This window comes from Salmo salar, chromosome 23, assembly GCF_965601325.2.
Source record: "Salmo salar chromosome 23, fSalSal1, whole genome shotgun sequence".
NCBI classification, from domain to species: Eukaryota; Metazoa; Chordata; class Actinopteri; order Salmoniformes; family Salmonidae; genus Salmo; species Salmo salar.
In genome coordinates, this window is record NC_138313.1 from 33346282 (window position 1) to 33364743 (window position 18462).

Genomic DNA, 18462 nt, shown 5'->3' on the forward strand with positions numbered 1-18462 from the left:
ATACAAAGCTAAGTTAGCGAGTGTGCAAAAATAGAGTAAGGGAATGGAGACGCTAGCTAGATACAACGAGAGGATGACAACGATGATTGTTTCCGGAGTGGAGGAATATGGAAGGTGGATGGATGAACTTGATAGTGAAAGAGAGTAGAAGACGGTGATAAAGGAAAATGAAACAAAAAAGGGCTAAAGTTGTAAATGAACATAGGTTTTTGGTTGGATTACGATACACTAACGATGATGCTTTTTTTGGGCGATCCTTTTGAAGTATCACGGATGCGTTAGGAAAGCTGGAGTCGGTCAGAGTGACTAGAGGTGGTTTAGTTCGGATTTGTTGTGTGTCAAAAGAGCAGAAGCAGAAGGCATTATGGCTCTACAAACTACTGACATAAAAAGTGGAGAGTTTAGATTGTGGGGGCAGAACACAGATAAAAGGTGTCATCACCTGGCGTCACGTCGGATGTTGAGGCCTCGTGGTTTACAAGAAACATACCAGGAGTAGTTGAAGCACGCCATCTGAACCGTGTAGTGGAAAGAGGAAAGCCTGCCGGTATCATTGATGTTGGACGAACAGCATCTCCCTTATCATGTGAAGCTGGGATATGTGAGGTACGCGGTGAATTTTCAAGTCCAAGCCATTTTGCCGGAATTGCAAAAAGTATGGCCATGTATCAAGTGTGTGCGGAAAGAATATTATTGAAGAAAGTGAGGATGAATGGTGTTGCACTTTCCCAATTCCCAAGAGTGCCCGGTTAGGGAGTATGAAGTGACAAGGGTCAGGGCCATACAGCAGGTCTCCTACATGGAGGCACAGGAAGTAGTTAGAGGAGCGAGTGGAGCTGAAGATAATAGTGGTGGATGCCCCACAGCCTGTGGAGATTAAGGGTTGTTCAACAGTTGAGGGAAAGTGATCATGAAGAAGGTGGATTTTGTGGCATTTTATTGCGCATGTGATTAATTGTACTGCCCAAACGAACCAGAAGTCCCAGAAAATGCCTTTAATTTTATCTGCGGCTTCTCAGGCCCTAGAGCCTGTTGACATTTGAATCTGACTAAAGGAGTACATTGATTTATTTGTTGTTTATTTTGTATTTTCCTGAATATACACCTGTAAAAATATAAATGTTATCTCATATAACACCCCATACAATACGGTGGGTGGTGGCAGGCACCTCTAACATATGTTTCTGAACAGCAATAATACCATAATCCCAAACTGTCCTGTCACTAGGGGGCAGGCAGCATAGCAGAGACACCATTTTGGATGTTTAACCTTTTGTTCCAGTGTTTAGACAGTTTTCTGTGTTGTCATTTTCCTAGCGGCTGCCAGCTGTCCACAATAGCTGTCTGTTTTGGCAGCGGTGAGATTACCAGGGGTGTAGAAGGCAGAGTGGGCTGGGCGGAAAGAGCACCCCCGGATTAGATGGAGTACATTGAAGTAGGCCAGGCAAACATGCCAGGCTGAAATATTGACAACACAGCCCTACATTCCATCACAATAACATTATATAATAATCCTTCTCAGTGTGCCTCAGATGTGTGTGTGTGACAATTCTAAATAGTTGGTCAGTAGTAGTTATTGTCTGAACTGCACATTTTGCTGTTTAGAATTAACATTTAGAAAAATGGTTCTATGATCACATTTTTATCTCAAGGGTAAAGACAAAGCTCAAAATAATAAACATAAACCAATCCCTCTGAATATAGACTAAAATAGCCTTCTGTATCTCATGCTGTTGTACTGTCATTATGCTAACTAGGAGTAGGCTATTGCTTGAGAGGGGCAATCAGGTGACCTATTCTGCTTTGGTTTTTGAGCCCTACTGCACTAGCAGGCTGTGAGAGAGCCTTTCATGTGGGTGAGGGCCGGAGTATCAGGTGTTGCCTATGTTGTTGGTAATGAGAGCCCAGGCTCAGCCTCAGTCTGTCAGCGCCTCTGGTGCAGTGGTGACCTGTTCCCTGGCCCCTAGGGCCCCCTGTTGTCCCCTGTGGCGTTGTCCACCTCTTGTTGGCCCTTTACTCTTCCACTCTGCCCTTCAGTCACCTTCTTCCTCCTCCTTCTCTCCCCCTCATTACTCCAGGTCAGTACTGCAGGGGGCCAGTCTGCTGCAGGATCGCTGTGTCCAACAAGCCACTCAACCTTGACAACCAAAGTCACTTCACCAAGATGTGCCATCAGTGGACACGATGTACATTTCACTTTACCTCTGTTTAATTTAGAAAGGATGTTTTTGACATAGTTTGCTTGAATTTTCTTTAGCACCTTGAAATTTGATTTTTGCTCATTAAGCAACCTGACATCTGGTCCTCTTTGGAAATAGAGCAGTGTAAGACCATTAACTTGGAGGGTTATTCTGTTCTCTCAATGAATGGCTTTCCAATTCAGTACTGGTACATGAGAGTGTATGTGGAAGGCTGTTGTGAGTGAGATCGTTTATTGTTCAGTTTAAAGTGCTATGTATTTTCCCCTAAGTGTCTATGGCATGAGTTTGTGGATTACGACTAATATGTTTTATCCAGCTGAGTGACTTCCTGTGTCACTTCAGAGGGAAACTGCATCATCTGTAATATATTTTATATTTCATACTCTGAGAGCCAACCTGATCAGGTTGGGTAACCATAGTACCTTTATAATTACTTTGATTTTTCTTTACGGTTCCCTTTAGGCTTCATAATAAAGACAAAACCACTCTCCTCTTAAAAGGGAAAGGGGATACCTAGTCAGTTGCACAAATGAATGCATTCAACTGAAATGTGTGTCCAACATTTAACCCAACCTCTGAATCAGAGAGGTGCGAGGGGCTGCCTTAATCGACGTCCACGCCATCGTCGCCCGGGGAGCAGTTCTTGTTGGGGGTTAACTGCTTTGCTCAAGGGCAGAACGGCAGATATTTCCACCTTGCCTGCTATTACAATGTTGGAATGCGTTGCACAGGTAGCAGTGAAATACAGATCTTACTGAAAGTAGATCAATATCTCTGTGAGCTCAGTTAAGCTTAGAAGTTTGACGGACAAAAGAGTGGCGTATAGACTTTAGAGAGATTGACTGTAGCTCCGATAAGTGGTCTTTTCCTACACTAAACGGTTGGCTGAGCTTGATAAGGCTAATGGATAAGCAATAGACATATTTCTATACGGTCTTGGCTGGCTCCTTGTCACAGAACTACTTCAGCGTTCTCATGACAACTATTCTCACCAGAGCGTTTGATTGGACTTTCTCTTCTGGAGATGTCTTTGCATGGACTATTATACTGAACTTCCACATTGCTTCTGAGAGTTTGAATCCCCCAGCATTTGCCCGAGCAAAAGGAAAGGGATTACTTTCAATTTACATACCACTCCCTCTCTGGTAGACCTCTTCCTCAATGAGGTTAAAATGCAGTATTGGATTGCCTGAAATACTAGCCTGCCATTCTTCATAGCAGTTTGAGAAACGTGCATGAGCAACTAGTTACTGTAAATTTCCTCATGTTACTGACTCTCTATTTGACTCCTCCACTCATAGTTCTCAATTTACTGACAGAAGCTAAAGGAAGAACCATCCGTAACCCTCACAGATGCTCAATGACTCCTGTTAACTGTGCTTAATTGCCCTTGTTGATTTGCTTGCAGTGAAAGCTATAGACTCAATGACGGAGAGTCCGAGATACTCTTAATGGACGCGGCGATGAGAACGACACCGAGCGCCTGTGGGTCCCATCCGATTACATAATCTGTTACGTGTCACTGAACTGTCCTTGGCACCAATTAGAACCCAGAGAATGCAAAGAGGGTGCTCTGTGGTGTTCTGGCATTCCAGAATCCCAACTTCATTAGCTCAACATGGATATGTTTGCAAACAAGGACTCTTCTTGTGACCCCGTGTGTTCTCTCTCTGCATGCAGACACTAGACACTGACCTTTAGAGGGAACAGTCACAGTCACGCTGACTGCACAGGAGATGGTGTGTGTTTGAGTGGTGTGTGTGCGTGTGTTGTCGTGTCTCTGACTTGTCATTAAATGGGAAGACTGTTATTTTATCATATCAATTCTCTATATGTAATTATTATTACGTGATTAAACTAATCATGTAAAGTTTAATTAACTAGGAAGTCGGGGCACGGGGGGAAATGGTTATAGAGTCTATTTCCTGAATCGACTCTAAAGATATTTTCATATCTTATCAAGTACAGTCTCCTATTAATGAATTATTACCTCATCAGTTCTCATTCCAAACATCGTCAAATTATTGGTTATCTGCATGGACCCAGCCTTTACTTATGAATCATCCATACACAAATTGCCTAAATTATTTATTTACTAACTAATTAAACAATTACAGAATATACTAATGCAATTACAGAATATACTAATGCAGTAAATACCGTCCCTAGTGGACTAAACAAAAACAGTTTGGTTATAACACGATGGATTCAGAGAGAAGAGAAGGGGGTTTTGGTAGGAAGACTAAGGAACATGGGTCTCTATCGGACCTGGGAAGCTATTCTCACATAAATACATATGCCACCAACAATCGCTCAGTTGGAAAAGCAATGCATTGTATTTACGTGAAGCTGGCTTCGATAGTTGAGCTGGTGTTGTGAGGCTCTGGTTTGTCCAGTCAATGTCCCCCTCGTCCTTTGTGGAATCTACCGGGTCATCGTGTGAGAGGTTCACATGGTCTGAGAGGTCATCTCACTCTAGAGATGCTTCCTCGTCGGTCATTGTTTTCGTACTAAATTTGCGCATATGGTCAGCTGCAGTCTGAAATACAGCGGAAGTCGAAAGTTTACATACATTTAGGTTGGAGTCATTAAAACTCGTTTTTCAACCACTCCACAAATTTCTTGATAACAAACTATAGTTTTGGCAAGTCGGTTAGAACATCTACTTTGTGCATGACACAAGTAATCTTTCCAACAATTGTTTACAGACAGATTACTTCACTTATAATTCACTGTATCACAATTCTGGTGGGTCAGAAGTTTACATACACTAAGTTGACTGTGCCTTTAAACAGCTTGGAAAATTCCAGAAAATGATGTCATGGCTTTAGAAACTTCTGATAGGCTAATTGACATCATTTGAGTCAATTGGAGGTGTACCTATGGATGTATTTCAAGGCCTACCTTCAAACTCAGTGCCTCTTTGCTTGACATCATGGGAAAATCAAAAGAAATCAGCCAAGACCTCAGAAAAAAATGGTAGACCTCCACAAGTCTGGTTCATCCTTGGGAGCAATTTCCAAACACCTGAAGGTACCACGTTCATCTGTACAAACAATTGTACGCGAGTATAAACACCATGGGACCACGCAGCCATCATAGAGCTCAGGAAGGAGACGTGTTCTGTCTCCTAGAGATGAACGTACTTTGTTGCGAAAAGTGCAAATCAATCTCAGAACAACAGCAAAGGACCTTGTGAAGATGCTGGAGGAAACAGGTACAAAGCATACTTCCAAAGTTGTGGCAAAATGGCTTAAGGACAACAACGTCAAGGTATTGGAGTGGCCATCACAAAGCCCTGACCTCAATCCCATAGAAAATTTGTGGGGAGAACTGAAAAAGTGTGTGTGAGTAAAGAGGCCTAAAAACCTGACTCAGTTACACCAGCTCTTGTCAGGAGGAATGGGCCAAAATTCACCCAACTTATTGTGGGAAGCTTGTGGAAGGCCACCCAAAACATTTGACCCAAGTTAAACGATTTGAAGGCAATGCAATTAAATACTAATTGAGTGTATGTAAAATAAATAAATAAATACAATCTGAAATCATTGTCTCTACTATTAATCTGACATTTCACATTCTTAAAATAAAGTGGTGATCCTAACTGACCTAAGACAGGGAATTTCTACTAGGATTAAATACCAGGAGTGGAAAAACTGAGTTTAAATGTATTTGGCTAAGGTGAATGTCAACTTCTGACTTCAACTGTATGCTAGTTTAGTATGCACTTCTTCTTTAGGTGATAAATAGTTCAGAGTTCATACCATTTCACATGTGGAGCAAGCTCTCAAGTTTCCTGCCCGGTAGAGTTGAAATTAGCCCTTTTCAACGTGGAGGACAAGTCCTCCTGTTATTTGGAACTGAGGTGACTTTTCGTCACGGAGGATTTTATTCAAGAGTGGAAAAGGGGTTGGTTCATCATTGCCAAGCACTGTCTGTTGACTTGGGCATGGCTACTGACTTAGTTAAACTTTACATGGAGGCCAATTCTCTCATTTTAAAGGTTAACATCACATTACATCATTTCGCAAATAGTTTCATCTTTACTCATTCATTTTATACAAGAATTAGATGCAAGCCTCATAACTGAGGAACCTGTATAAACAGAGTTAGGGTAATGTGGCTGTATTGTCTTTCATGAGGTCACAAACATGAAACAAAACGGACCGGGTCGTAGCTGGCTTCTCCACCGACCGTTTACACATTCTCTAAAATAGGAATATTGTTCAATTCTCAAATTCTGGGATGTAATAGAATTTGGCGGGAGAGTTCCTTTGTTCTACTGTGACCCTCTCTCTCCCATACTGCATGGTCAGGGAGACAAGAGTCTCTGCAAGGAATTTACAATGTGGTTGTAAAGTTATAAAACTTTAGGGGGAGGGGGTTGTTCACATCTCTGCTAGCCAATTCACTGAAAGGGTTAGCATCATGACAGTGTGTGTTCATGAGAGTGTGTGCAAGTGTGAATGATTGTGCATTTGTGCATTTGCACAAGTATGAGTGTGAATGTGAGTGCGAGTGTGGACAGGACTGTTTTGTGTCTTTTTCTGTCTGTGAATATGTGTAATCAAGTGCTCTAGTGGCTTTATATGCCCCATCTCTGTCTGCATCTATTCTAATGTGATGCCAAGTGAAACAAATGTGCAATGCCCAGCCCTGGTGAAGTGATAACTCTTGACAGGGGATTGAGGCCAGCTGAGGAAGGCTGAATGTCAAGCAAGATGGCTGCTCTCACTCACTTTCACCCTCTTGCCTCCAAGCTATCTACAGTGAACAAAAATATTAACGCAACATGTAAAGTGTTGGTCCCATGTTTCTTGAGCTGAAATAAGAGGCCATACACACAAAAACATCCCTGTTAATGAGCATTTCTCCTTTGCCAAAATAATCCATCCACTTGACAGGTGTAGAATATCAAGAAGCTGATTAAACAGCATGATCATTACACAGGAAACAGCAGAGAGAGCACCGCCCCCATCCACATCGAAGGGACAGCAGTGGAGAAGGTGGAAAGTTTTAAGTTCCTCGGCGTACACATCAAAGACAAACTGAAGGCGTAACAGCGCCTCTTCAACCTCAGGAGGCTGAAGAGATTTGGCTTGTCACCCAAAACCCTGATAAACTTTTACAGATGCACAATCAAAAGCATCCTGTCGGGCTGTATCACAGCCTGGTATGGCAACTGCACCACCCTCAACTGCAAGGCTCCAGAGGGTGATGTGGTCTGCACAATACATCACCGGGGGCAAACTACTTGCCCTCCATGACACCTACAGCATCTGATGTCACAGGAAGGCCAAAAAGATCATCAAGGACAACAACCACCCGAGCCACTGCCTGTTCACACCGCTACTATCCAGAAGGCGAGGTCAGTACAGGTGCATCAAAGCTGGGACCGAGAGACTGAAAAACAGCTTCTATCTCAAGGCCATCAGACTGTTAAACAGCCATCACTAACACAGAGAGGCTGCTGCCTACATACAGACTTGAAATCATTTGCAACTTTAATAAATGGAACACTAGTCATTTTAATAATGCCACTTTAATAATGTTTACATATCTGGCATTACTCATCTCATATGTATATACTCTATTCTATACTATCTATACTATCTATTGCATCTTAACCTATGCCTCTCTGTCATTGCTCATCCATATATTTATAAGTATATATTCTTATTCCATTCCTTTACTTAGATTTGTGTGTATTAGGTATTTGTTGTGGAATTGTTAGATATTACTTGTTAGATATTGCTGCACTGTTGGAACTAGAAGCACAAGCATTTCGCTACACTCACAATAACATCTGCTAACCATGTGTATGTGACCAATACAATTTGATTTGATTTGACAGGTGCACCCTTGAGCTTGGGACAATAAAAGGCCACTCTAAAATGTGCAGTTTTGTCACAACACAATGCCACAGATGTCTCAAGTTTTGAGGGAGCGTGCAATTGGCATGCTGACTGCAGAAAACGTCCAACAGAGTTGTTGCCAGATAACTGAATGTTCATTTCTCTACTATAAGCGGCCTCCAACGTCATTTAAAAAAAGAATTGGCAGTACGTCCAACCGGCCTCACAACCCAGACCACGTGTAACCATGCCAGCCCAGGACCTCCACATCTGGCTTCTTCACCTGCGGGACCGTCTGAGACCAGCCACCTGGACAGATGATGAAACTGTGGGTTTGCACAACCAAAATATTTCTGCACAAACTGTCAGAAACCATCTCAGGGAAGCTAATCTGTGTGCTCATCATCCTCACCAGGGTCTTGACCTGACAGCAGTTCTGCGTCGTAACCGACCTCAGTGGGCAAACGCTCACCTTTGATGGCCACTGGCACGCTGGATCAGTGTGCTCTTCACAGATGAATCCCCGTTTCAAATGTACCGGGCAGATGGCAGACAGCATGTATGGCGTCGTGTGGGCGAGCGGTTTGCTGATGTCAACGTTGTGAACAGAGTGCCCCATGGTGGCGGTGGGGTTATGGTATGGGCAGCCATAAGCTACAGACAACAAACACAGTTGCTTTTTATCAATGGCAATTTGAATGCACAGAGATACCGTGAGGAGATCCTGAAACCCATTGTCGTGCCATTCATCCATTGCCATCACCTTATGTTTCAGCATGATAATGCACGGCCCCAAGTTGCAAGGAACGGTACACAATTCCTGGAAGCTGAAAATGTCCCAGTTCTTCCATGGCCTGCATACTCACCAGACATGTCACCCATTGACCATGTTTGGGATGCTCTGGATCTACACGTACGACAGCATATTCCAGTTCCCGACAATATCCATTAACATCGCAAAGCCATTGAAGAGGAGTGGGACAACATTTCACAGGCCACAATCAACAGCCTGATCAACTATGCAAAGGAGAAGTGTTGCGCTGCATGAGGCAATTGGTGGTCACACCAGATACTGACTGGTTTTCCAATCCATGCCCCTACTTTTTCTTAAGGTATCTGTGACCAACAGATGGATATCTGTTGTCCCAGTCATGTGAAATCCATAGATTAGGGCCTAATGAATTTATTTCACTTATTTCTTTATGTGAACTCTAACTCAGTAAAATCTTTGAAATTGTTGAATGTTGCGTTTGTATTTTGGTCCTGCACTGTACAGTGCACTTTGTCCCCCTGCCAGAAATCAATGGACATCCTTATGCAGTTATAAAGCTCCCGCTGTTCATCCTCAATGTCAACATTTTCTGGCTGAAGATTTACTACCTTCAATTGTTAGCCATTATTCTGCCACACATTATAAGCTATAAAACTAATTTTAGTTTTCAACTCCTCGACAGGAAATGGAAATAGAATGAAGGTATTTCAGCGTGGTTGAACAGGTACCATGTATACATAAACAATCAGAGCACTTCACAGAAATTGTGCAGGGCCAAGGATGTTTGCAAGTCATTACATTTGGTAATATATGAACACACTTTTCAAGGACAGACATTTACATTTTTGTCATTTAGCAGATGCTCTTATCCAGAGTGACTTACAGTAAGTAGTGAGTGCCTACATTTTCATTCTGGTCCCCCGTGGGAATCAAACCCACAACCCTGGCATTTCAAGTGCATGCCCTACCAACTGAGCTACACAGGACATCCAAGTCCATTGAGTTCTTTCCAAACGGATTTTCTACAATGACTTAATAGTAATCAACGGCTATAAGAGGACATTCTATTTTTTCTGTTTTTATACTGCAAGTTGCCCAGACAACTGTGCAATGTATAGCTAGACACACACACCTACTATTTTCATATACTCTACTACTTCTCTTTGTCTGATGAAGATGTAGGGTTGCACTACTAGTCCGTTGTCATCCCTCCACCATGTCTGTGTTGATGTTGTGTAACGGGTAGAGGATTCATTTAAGAGTCCTACTGCCGGTGGCTGCGCCTACATGCCTCAGGTGCCACATATGCTTATTTACTGTACCACAGCCCAGTCCTCTGTTTCCCTGTCTCTGTCTCTAGACGACCCTCTGTCACTAACTACAACGCTATTCGCCTTGTCCTGCCTGCTCACACCCACATCTGGAAAGCACAACCACCCCACTGGACAAAAACTAGTTGAATCAAAATTGTTTCCACTTCATTTCAAAGTCATCAATGTAAGGGCATTTCGTCTTTTTTTTTTACCCCACTTTTAACCTAAATCCAATGATATGATGAAATGTTTTGTTGATGTCACAGTGAATTCACGTTAGTTGACAACTCAGCCAAATGAAAATCAAAACTAGATGTTGAACTGTGCCTAGTGGGACAAGTGTCTCAACCCTCTAAATTTCCAAAGGCCCAGAGTGAAATCTGACACTCTGGAGGTAATTTACGAACGCACCCTTTAGAGCATATGAGAAAATATTTATTGCATTGAGTCATTTCGGGAAAGAATATTGCTCCAAAATGTTTTTAATAACAACAGAGAGAAGAAACCACAGTGAGGTGATAATGAAAGAGCTACGATTTAGCCGGAGGTTGGTAGTTGGTAAGATAACACAATTGGATGCACAGCCAAGAAGGTTGGTAGTTGGTAAGATAACACAATTGGGTGCACAGCCAAGAAGGTTGGTAGTTGGTAAGATAACATCATTGGATGCATAGCCAAGAAGGTTGGTAGTTGGTAAGATAACATCATTGGATGCATAGCCAAGAAGGTTGGTAGGTTGTAAGATAACATCATTGGATGCATAGCCAAGAAGGTTGGTAGTTGGTAAGATAACATCATTGGGTACACAGCCAAGAAGGTTGGTAGTTGGTAAGATAACATCATTGGATGCACAGCCAAGAAGGGTGGTAGTTGGTAAGATAACATCATTGGATGCACAGCCAAGAAGGGTGGTAGTTGGTAAGATAACATCATTGGGTGCACAGCCAAGAAGGTTGGTAGTTGGTAAGATAACATCATTGCATGCATTTTAAAAGCCACCCTGGCTTCATGGCATCATTGTGTGCAACTGGGGGAGGATATTTCACATAGCATTACGGTGATGGAGTGTGGGTCATTGGAGGGTGACATTTAACTTAATGTTCTTTTGAGCAACAACTCTGTGGCGTTAACTCAAACTGACTTTGCTTAGACGGATAGATCGTTTGGAAGTGTTTGTCAAGGACCTCACCCTATCCCGGTTTAACCTCGGAGCAATGCTGTCTGAATGCTGCCCATACAAAATGTCAGCTTACCATTTGTCACCCAACAATGAGGTACCGTTTATAGTCAGTCAACATAGTCAATGCAATATTTTGTTTGTAAAAACAATGAAGAAAATAAAGATAAGAAAATGGTTGCTGGTGAAGGGGCTGGTCTGGACCATTGTCTTGTCTATGGATCTAGTATCCATACATTATCCATATCCACCCATCTATCGTATATTGTGAATCAGCGGTGGTAGTGGTATGGGTAGATGGGGGGTCTAATGACACAGGTAAGGTTATGTCACTGTCAGTGTGTCATGACCGTGGACTGTGCCATTTTTTTATTTGTATTATTCAGCGGCTGTTTCGAGAACCCCTCACGTATACAGTAAGGGTCTTTCTATAAACTAGGGTACCAGTGAGGATTTCCTACACTGGGCAACTTGTTACAGCTGTTGATAAGTCATTGATAATTAATCAGCAAATTGTTTTAATGTCATTACATTCAGATTACAATTTCACACATAATCCAATCTAGGAAGGAATTTTCCTAATGACAGTCAAGTGATGAACAGCTGGTGTGTGCAACAACAACCCGAGTGCTGGAAAAAAGGTGTTTGCAAGTAATGTCCAGAATATTTTGGAGTCTCATTTGTTAATGATCTAATACTCCTAGAAAATGGATGTTGATAATCTGTTGTTGTCTGCTTGATTTACAGTAGGGTCTCGTTAGATTTAACAGAATAAGCATCAAGACAATAAATTCATGTTTTCACATGTTTTTGTGTGTTTTTGTGTGTTTTTGTGCGCAATTGTGTAGGATAGACTACCCAACGCTATTCCTTCTAAGTATTCTGTTTATTATGACAACGGATTACATGGCCTAGCGGGCTTCTTCACAACATCATCTGGTAATGAAATATCATGACAAATACATTTTGCTTTCTATGTTGCACCTGCAATTTGAAACAATATAAGGGGCTTGAAGTAGCCTACTTTACTTGAACTTGAATGTGGAGCTCAGAAATTCAAGTATTGGAAAAGGCCTCAATTTGGAAAAGTCCTCAATTTGGTGCTTGAAAATGCATTGTAATTACTGTAGCCAATTTAGAAGTTCTCCTGCTCCCTTATAATTATCCTTGATATCATTCTTGATCCATTTTTGTGAGAGATGTGGCCACTTTCATTTCGTTTCCAGCTGCTTCAATTGAAGGATGGTGTACCACTCTGTAGCATTAGTTGCAATACGTATGTAACATTTTGGGCAACCTGACCAAATTCACATAGACATATGAGTTATAGATCTATAAATCTATGCTTACCGTTCTTAAGTTTTGTTTTTGCGTAAACACCAGCTTAAACAGCTGAAACAACAATATTTTGGGTGTAATGGAAAATATATTTCACAGCGGTTTAGATGGTACAATGATTCTCTACACTATACTAGCTTATTTTGTCATACCCCCTTAAAATATTTAGATGCACTATTGTAAAGTGGTTGTTCCACTGGATATCATAAGGTGAATTCACCAATTTGTAAGTCGCTCTGGATAAGAGCGTCTGCTAAATGACTTAAATGTAAATGTAAATGTAATTAGGAGAACTATTAAAGTTTCAGCAACTAGGAAATGGCTGAGTGATTTCTGCATAGTGCACCTTTAAAACCACGTGTGGCTGTTATGAGGATGACAGCGTCTAATGTTGGCTTCAACTTTGCTTTCCAGAGAATTTCTTCCATTAAAAAAGGAACCTTGTTTTTGGTCAGTTTGTCATTATAAAAACAGTGATGGTGATATTCAAATGGTGAGATGAATACTACCCCTATTCAGGGCTTTGTTATGTGTGCCTGCGGCGGTCAAATAGGCTACAGAAAAATTGCAATGCATGCATCAAATCTAATTAGTCAGGCAATGTCTACATTATTTTCACGTATTTTAGAATGTAATAATATTTTGAATAACAATGCATTGGCAAGGCCCCCAGAAAATGCATTCTTCTTAAATTGGGAATTGCCTACAATTTGGGAAGGGGGGATAAAAGTTAGGCCCTATATGTCAAATAATATAAGTTGGCCCCATTATTTATAAAAAAGACCCATAAGCCCCCTCCGTTTCTTCCTTATCAAATATGCATGTTGGACAACATCACATTCTTACTCCCATCCGCTGTGTGCCATTGGGTTTCTCCATACGATACAAAGTAATCCCTGATGATTTTAATAGAAAGTCTCTATAAAGTCCCTCTATAAAGCCTTTATACAGTACCTCTTAGTCCCTCTATAAAGCCTCTATACAGTACCTCTTAGTCCCTCTATAAAGCCTCTATACAGTACCTCTTAGTCCCTCTATAAAGCCTCTATACAGTACCTCTTAGTCCCTCTAGAAAGCCTCTATACAGTACCTCTTAGTCCCTCTATAAAGCCTCTATACAGTACCTCTTAGTCCCTCTATAAAGCCTTTATACAGTACATCTTAGTCCCTCTATAAAGCCTTTATACAGTACCTCTTAGTCCCTCTATAAAGCCTCTATACAGTACCTCTTAGTCCCTCTATAAAGCCTCTATACAGTACCTCTTAGTCCCTCTATAAAGCCTTTATACAGTACATCTTAGTCCCTCTATAAAGCCTTTATACAGTACCTCTTAGTCCCTCTATAAAGCCTCTATACAGTACCTCTTAGTCCCTCTATAAAGCCTCTATACAGTACATCTTAGTCCCTCTATAAAGCCTCTATACAGTACCTCTTAGTCCCTCTATAAAGCCTCTATACAGTACCTCTTAGTCCCTCTATAAAGCCTCTATACAGTACCTCTTAGTCCCTCTATAAAGCCTCTATACAGTACCTCTTAGTCCCTCTATAAAGCCTCTATACAGTACCTCTTAGTCCCTCTATAAAGCCTCTATACAGTACCTCTTAGTCCCTCTATAAAGCCTCTATACAGTACCTCTTAGTCCCTCTAGAAAGCCTCTATACATTACCTCTTAGTCCCTCTATAAAGCCTCTATACAGTACCTCTTAGTCCCTCTATAAAGCCTCTATACAGTACCTCTTAGTCCCTCTATAAAGCCTCAAAACAGTACCTCTTAGTCCCTCTATAAAGCCTCTATACAGTACCTCTTAGTCCCTCTATAAAGCCTCTATACAGTACCTCTTAGTCCCTCTATAAAGCCTCTATACAGTACCTCTTAGTCCCTCTATAAAGCCTCTATACAGTACCTCTTAGTCCATCTATAAAGCCTCTATACAGTACCTCTTAGTCCCTCTATAAAGCCTCTATACAGTACCTCTTAGTCCCTCTATAAAGCCTCTATACAGTACCTCTTAGTCCCTCTATAAAGCCTCTATACAGTACCTCTTAGTCCCTCTATAAAGCCTCTATACAGTACCTCTTAGTCCATCTATAAAGCCTGAAGAACACATGAACGTAATATGACATCCATTATAGAGAGCAGACAGCAGCCATCATCAGTCACAGTACTTTGCATATCGCCTGAGGACAAAAACACACTTACGTGTGCTATTTACCTCATTGTCCATCTCCTCCGACCTGCCCTGTCACCATAATGTCCACAGTGGTTCCCCATACCACTCCTGGCCTGCTGTCCTCCAGTGGTGGCTGTGTGTCCTTGCCTGCTGTGGAGGGCCCAAGGCCCAGGCTGGTAGTGCAGCAGTGATCCATCATAGGACTATGAGGTGGAAGGTAGAGGGGAAGTCTGGGAAATAGAGCCCATCCAGAGAATCAATCTTCATGCTGGCCTACTATGCCAGGTGCCCCCGGGCTTCCCCATGCTGGCTGGGTATTACTACTTCTGATGATGGAACCTCAGAGAGGAGAGCTGTGTTTCAGACTGAGGAGGACATGCTTATGTAAAGTGTGAGTGTTCATGGTGGTGGAGCTGAAATCGATGCGAGTCCATCACTTGCAGTGGAAACGCTGGAGAGATTAGATGATGTGCTGCCTGCTGGAGAGATTAGATGATGTGCTGCCTGCTGGAGAGATTAGATGATGTGCTGCATGCTGGAGAGATTAGATGATGTGCTGCCTGCTGGAGAGATTAGATGATGTGCTGCCTGCTGGAGGGATTAGATGATGTGCTGCCTGCTGGAGAGATTAGATGATGTGCTGCCTGCTGGAGAGATTAGATAATGTGCTGCCTGCTGGAGAGATTAGATGATGTGCTGCCTGCTGGAGAGCACTACACACACCCACACCTCTTCCTTGCTACCTCTAAGCAGTATCCATCACCCACATAGCATCATCACTCCGGCAACTTAACCTACTGTAGACACAGTCAATTCAACCCAGTGTCCCAACAACAACTGCTGACGTTTGAGAGACATATTGAGAGAAAGAACATTGTGATTGAACTACATTGATCCTATCAACATCTCTGTTATGTTCGGTTTGAGATATCGAATGAGTTGGAAATGTTTGTAAACACCTTATCATTCAACATTTTCATGGATTAGAGTCCATGAACAAACACCTCTGTTCTCCTGTGGAGAGGCTGGATGCTCTATGCATTACAATACATTATAGGGGGCTCACAAACCCATCGTGAGTAATGTGCTCGATTGTCCCCCACGATGAAATCGGGAAGGGGACTGTGGATCTGTCTCCGTCTCTGTCCGATAGTACGATAGTCACGCGATATCTCAGACAGCACTGGCATTTACAATTACACTGATTGGCTCAAGACGGGAGCTATAGTAATAAGCAGTGGAGCAAAGTACTTAAGTAAAAATATTTTAAATTACTACTTTAGTCGTTTTTTGTGGTCTCTGTACTTTACTTGACTATTTATATTTTGGACAACTTTTACTTTTACTCCACTACATTCCTAAATAAAACAATGTACTTTTTACTCCATACATTTTCCAAATGGGCACTCAATCATTCATGGGGGACGATATGTTTACGTCAGTCTTGTTTGGCAGAACTTCTGCAGCGCCCTCTTGCCCTGTCCTCTCTTAATGTCCCTCATGTTTCATCATGTGGAGGCCTCACAACACAGGCCCTCAGGTCAGCCTTTCAACTCCATAACTCTGAATTGGTATCTGTAAATAAGGACAGACATCATTTGGTAAACGGCTCCTCTCATTTACACATTTTCTTAATTTGCCATCCACTTTGTCCGCTAATAGCTGTTATGCAATCACAGGTGAACGAGGAGAAGCGGACAAATGAGGCTGAGGTGGATATAGTGTTGCAAAGATAGAGGGGTGCAACACAACCCACTCTATATTCTAAATCTGTCTCTGTTGCTAACCTGTGCTTGGAACTTTGCAGCTGAAAAGCCACACTTTGCCAGAATCTCCCTGGGTGTTTTCGGGGGCTGCTAGGTAATTCGCTCCTGCCAGAGAACTGATGAGTTCAGGGTCACTGTATCCACCCACTCCACGGTCTGTGTTTATCTGGCTGACGCTGTACTGTATAGTATGGTCTCTGTAGGAGAAATGGGAGAACTATTGTTCTTGGCTGTGTGCCCCCCATAAGTACAATGACTTAATATATTATTCATTCGTTTTTACATCGACCCATGCCTGGGGAATTGCCATATGATATTACACTCCCATTGTTCATTCAATACCTCTGCAGCTTAAATTTGATGAATTTGAAAATCACACAGGGTACATAGAAAGATATATTAACAAGACAAGTAGGCCATCATTTTATTTTGCTCAAAAGGACCTTGTATGGTCTTTCCAGGAAGAGGCTGTAACATTTAAAGGGCAATTAGATTGCGTTGTGTGGCAATCTGGCAAAATAAATCCTTGAAATCGATAGCATTTGCATTTCCTAAATATGCCTCGCATGCATTTCCTGTGTCTCTTCAAAGCTGTACTGTACGAGCACATTTATGCCTTTAAACTGATCAGAAGACATTATTATCAGCTAGTTTTAGGCTCTGACAGGTTGACTAATGGGTATACTTATTCCTATGTCTCAAGATCAATTTAAATCAGAGCGTGTAGATCTTAGGAACATGAAAAGAAGGATTAAATCATCCGTGGGAGTTGAAAATCCTCAGACATTTTCTGTTTCCTTTCAAGTGTCACTGGTCCTCTCTGATCACACCCTGTGTTGTGTGTGTGAAGGTGTGAGGGGTTTGGGTGTGTGCATACAATATTGTGTCAGAGGGGAGGAGACTATAACACAGTGTTAGAGTTCTCAGAATTCTTACTAATAACCCCCCACAGGAAATTACATTAATCTGAGACTTTAGCAGCATTTCTGTCTAATTGATTCATACATTTATGGCACACTGTGTTGAGTGCATATTTCATGAGGCGTTGCTATGTTTAACCATTCTAGGGCATGCTCCTCTGTTCATGATTTCACTGCGTTCATTTATGGCCTGTAGTAAGTAGAGTATCTGTGTGCTCGGGTGACACACAGAACACATGGCTTGGGGACTTCCTCATGCATGAACTAATGGGAGTGACAGGTCTCATGGGGTTTTAATACATTTACTCCTCCGTAAGCCCACCATTTAATGAATATGACGTTATGGAACATGTTAATCCTGGGATGTTTCATGTCAAAGGTATAAACTGGAGAAAATTATGGATTGAGGAAGGGATTAACGCTCTGATGCAGGTGGTCATTATCCTGTGGAGTGGTCTGTTATATGAGATCCAGGCAGAGTTCTTTCAAGCTTCAGAGAGACAATATGGAGATGTAATGGAAGTATTATAGTGCTGTGCGCTGGGTCGTAGCCTTGTGTGATGGGTGACCTTGCCTGAGAGCTACACTAAAGAGTCATTTGAACACAATGACACTCGCACCCGGATTGAACACTAGATTTTCTGCCCAGCGGTATTGGCTGATGTTGGAGCATGGAGGCATGACAAACAGGGTATGAGTCAGTTAGACAGAGTCTTGGTGTGATCTTTAGATCACACCATTGTTTCTGACCTATTCATGATGAGTAAATTAACTTTTCACTCATTATCTTCTGGGGTCGTTCCTCTAAACAGAATAATAATTTACTGGAAACTCAGGCCGGGTTTCCCATGGTGTGTAACCCTCTGAGACTTGACTCAGAGCACTAGCTGTAATTGTACTTCAGTGCGAAGTTAATTAAAACCAGTAATTGTAATTCTACTAATTTA

The 18462-nt window shown here is 42.0% G+C and overlaps 1 protein-coding gene across 1 annotated transcript in view; it reads left to right on the top strand.

Moving 5' to 3' along the window:
- Positions 1 to 18462, top strand: part of LOC106584427 (leucine-rich repeat and immunoglobulin-like domain-containing nogo receptor-interacting protein 3) — a 45802-nt gene that overhangs the window by 16524 nt on the left and 10816 nt on the right. The gene's annotated exons all lie outside the window — the stretch shown is intronic.